We start from the raw sequence: 4,390 nt of genomic DNA on the forward strand, positions 1-4,390 counted from the left end.
AGCAAATGGCTGCAATATAACAAAGAGTGAAAAATTGAAGGGGGTCTGAATACTTTCCGTACCCACTGTACATTACATTACAAAGCGCATTATATTACAAAAATAACACCTTCCATTCTCGCTCGGTCTGCAATAGCGTAACAGAACGAGCTGATGACGTTTCATGTCTGTGCGAACAGGGTGCACAGAGGTATGCAAATACATACAGTGACAGGCAGGTAGGACAGCCTATCATAGCCCTCGGACCGAGGGATATGACTGGACGAACATTCTATGGTCCTACACCTTCCACAGGCGACATAAATACATATAAATACATTTAGACCACTTAACTTAGTGATTGCTTTCGGGATGTAAAGAGACTTTCAACCAGCATAACAAAAAATGTTTTTGAACCAAATCACCTAGCCTGCCAAGAAGAAGTGAACTGAACAAGAAGAAGCCAGTTCTATTACAAGGAACTTTAAATGGTCTGGAAGATTTTCTATACTCATTCTATTGACTTCTATACTCACTCTTTGGCCCACTGAGAAAGAAAAGGTAAAATACTCAGAATGTGAATCAGTCTAACTTTCTCAACATGCAGATCAGATGTGGAACATTGCACTTACATACTAGCATTTTTATCTCGTATACACTACATGCTGTGCAAATCTTGTAATCCTGAAGGATTGCCAAATAAATACATTCATGATTTAGCAAATTTAGCTCAATGTTAAGAGGAATCATCGGAGCAGAAGATCGTTCCAGAACAGTGACTCAGTAAATTATTTCTGTGACATCTCAGCGGCTCCTCTATTTTCAACTGTTGTGTTCCTAAAGTTCCATTTGAACTGAGGACGACTAGCAGAAAGTGGGAAAATATGAACAGAGATTTGGAAAGCCCAGCAGGGGCCCTGTAGCATGGACCACAAATCGCACTGCAGAAGTCATCTGCAGTTATAGACTTCATGTGAGACGTCATTATTTTGAGTGTACAACTGCAACAAGATGAAGTTTATATTCTCAAGAGTTCTTTATGCTTTATATTATTACAACTGGAAGGAAGTTTTTAAGTTTACAACTTAAGTTCTTAAAGTTTTTTGCTAACTCTGATCTGGGAAAATCACCTGTTTAATTACAGTGTTTGCAAATAGAGTTTAACATACAACACCATGTCACAATGAGATGGTGTGCTAGTTGTTAGTTAGAATTTTTGTCTGTAAGTTCATATCAAACTACTAGAACCAGTATAATACAACTGTCAATGTGATGTCATTAAATATTCATCATATTTTCATATCTAGTTTTAGCACACATATATTTTCGTTTGTTTGGACAGACACTACAACGTACAATATTGAAAATGATCACAATTAAATCATGCTCCTGTCTCAAAAATGATAAAATGTAAAAAAAAATATCAACTTCCCACTTCAAATCTGAATGCAGCACTGATCAATTTGTCAATTCTACAGTAGCATAAGAGGCAAAGACTCTGAGACTGTAGAGTAAAAGCCCTTACAAGCACGTCACTTCTCCCTAGAGGGTTTGTTTGTGCCACTAATGGCATATATGCTGCAGGGCAAACCTTTGGTTATGATTTTTCCACACCACCACACATACAGTGAGATAAATTCACGGCCAGATTCACACAATCCTTTGAGAGCCAGAGGAGTGCACAGAGAATTTCTCATTCTGTTAACTCTTCTACATCTAATTGTTTATGTGGCTGCTTTTTTTCTTTCTTCCTGCTATGCACTATATGATTAAATTACCTTGTGAGATCTATTGTTTACATTTACTGTCATGCATTTGACAGAAACTTTCATTCAAAGCATTTTACATTTTAACAGTTCTAGTATTCCCTGGGAATCAAACCCATGCCCTTGGTGTTACAATCACCACACTTTAGTGTTTGAGCCATAGCATGAAAACAAAAATATCAACCATAGCATAATTTCTTTATTTGAAAAATTTTAATCATGAATACATATACTACCATTCTGAAGTTTGGGGTCAGTAAGTTTTTTTTTTTTTTTAATAAATTATTTTTATTACTTTTATTCAGCAAGGATACATTAAAATGATTAAAAGTGACTTATGTTTAGTTTGTGTTTCTAAAGACTTTTAGTTTGTATTATATTTCCATTGCTTCTATTTTATTTATTTTTTTGCTTCTAGTATCACCTGTTTCTAATTTAGTTTCCTTTTTCTTTTGTATATATAGCCCTTTGATCTAGCATTCCTTTGTCGGTTCTTTTCATACTGTATAACCTAAATTTCATGTTGATAGTAAACTATGAAACTTATTTTTGTATTGGATTCCTGTGTTCCTAAGTTTTTGGTTTCCTTGAATAAATTCAGTATTCAATATAGATCCACACCTCAACTCCTCTTCATCCACACCACTGCGCCATGACAGCAAAGACATGTATAATGTTACAAAAGCTTTCTAACTCAAATAAACATTGTTCTTTTGAACTTTATTCATCAAAGAATCTTAAAAAATGATGATGTTAATAATGTGTCTTGAGCAGCAAATCAGCATTTTAGAATGATTTCTGAAGGACCATGTGACACTGAAGACTGGAGTAATGATGCCGAAAATTCAGCTTTAGCATCACAGGAATCAATTCCATTTTAAAATACATTCAAATAGAAAACAGTTATATTAAATTGTAATAGTATTTCACAATTTTACTGTTTTTACTGTATTTTTAAACAAGCAATTGCACCCTTGTAGTGCATCTACAAAGCAAGTATTAACTTGGTCTTTCCCCTGATTTTGTTTAAGTCATATCAAGTCAAGTCAAGTCAAGTCTGCTTTATTGTCAATTCTATTGTATGTGGCTCTAATATATAGAGTATATAGACATATACTCTAATATGTCCACCAAGAAGTTTTTGATTTAGCATATCACATATGCTATATAACAGATGCAAAGCCATCAGAAAGTAGAGAAAGAAAGCAAGAGAGGATAAATTTGGTTAAACTCAATGAACCATTAGCCTGATTCAGTGACGTCCCTCTGACTGGTGTCTGTGAGTGACCGCCTTTAGCTTGGCAACACAAATTCAGCGCTATGGCAAAAGAAATTATATACGAGTCGTGAGCTTTCAGTGTGAGTTGTATGTGACGAAATACAAAAGACTGGGTACTGCAAAATAATGTCAAGACAGTAGGTCATTCAACTGAGCTAAAAAAAAAAAAAACATACTGCACAGCATGACCACTGTAGTCAGATTCACTGATGAGTGACTCTTTAGCCGGCTTGTTTAATAAAACACTCAAAAAGACAAAAGTTTCTTCAGCATGAAACTGCCTAAGGTGTAAATGAGATTTTCTCTTTTTTTCACCACAGAAGATAACCATTTTACTCTTGTTTAAGCGCAGACAGATCTTTCCTCTGTGCTGGACAGGCCTACAGGATGCAGAGGTGAATGTATTTATAGTAGTTGGAGATGGTAATGAAGACTAAACGGTTACACACAACTTTTTTGGGAGGAAATGTGGTAGAGCATGTTCTCTTATCAACACAGTGGCTAGATGTCATTAAAATGAAATTACATCATCTGGATCTAAAAGGCATCTTTCTCCAGTGTCAGCCATTCAAAAGCAGCCACGCATTCAATATTTCATTATAGTATAGTAGGACTTTTGCCAGAGCCTGGTTTGTTTTTGTTGGGCTCTTAAAAGCATGAAATGAATTTACATTGTTCCTGTCTGCTGCCTTTGACATCACAGCTCAGGATAGTCACAAGTGAAGCGTTTGTGTGGTGACATCAGTCAATCAGCGTTGTCATGGCGTCATTTTCCTGTAGCGCTATGTCATTTGCAGTTCAGTTGATTCAGAATCCAAAACATTATGGGATTCAATACTTTAGTGATCTCATAAGATTCCCAGCACAATACTAGAGCTTTTGAACATCTCAAATCCAGATGTCGAGGTTTGTTTATTCAGTGAGGAACTGGACATTAAATATGATCAATGATAATGTTTAAAACAATCAAATGTAATTCATCTATGCATTTTGGTGTTTAATAGAGTCCAAAGGCTATACCGTATACTAGAAAGTTTTGCTATCCTTTCGAATTGAAGTCATTGGAAATTGAACAGTGCTATTATACTGTTTAAAGGGAACACCGAAAAAATTAGATACAATCTCATGGTTTAAGTCCTTCAGGTTTCTGTGATATGCACTGTGAATGAAACTGTCAGAACCTGGAAGTCTGCAGATCCACATTCATCTTTAAGCAGAGACCACCTGTGACAGGTCTCTTTCCTTATAAAGCACCAAATAAACTTTGCTGCCGTACCATGGGTGCAGCAGGCGCAATGATATTACGCAGCGCCTGAAAATAGTCCCAGCTAGGTAACTTCCAATAAGCCTATTTTCAGGCGCTGCG

General features: G+C 35.9%; 1 protein-coding gene across 1 annotated transcript in view; it reads right to left on the reverse strand.

Moving 5' to 3' along the window:
• LOC107670166 (melatonin receptor type 1A-A-like) overlaps positions 1–4,390 on the reverse strand; it is a 13,374-nt gene that overhangs the window by 1,880 nt on the left and 7,104 nt on the right. The gene's annotated exons all lie outside the window — the stretch shown is intronic.

Source organism: Sinocyclocheilus anshuiensis, unplaced genomic scaffold (assembly GCF_001515605.1).
Source record: "Sinocyclocheilus anshuiensis isolate Anshui unplaced genomic scaffold, SAMN03320099.WGS_v1.1 scaffold640, whole genome shotgun sequence".
Lineage (NCBI taxonomy): Eukaryota > Metazoa > Chordata > Actinopteri > Cypriniformes > Cyprinidae > Sinocyclocheilus > Sinocyclocheilus anshuiensis.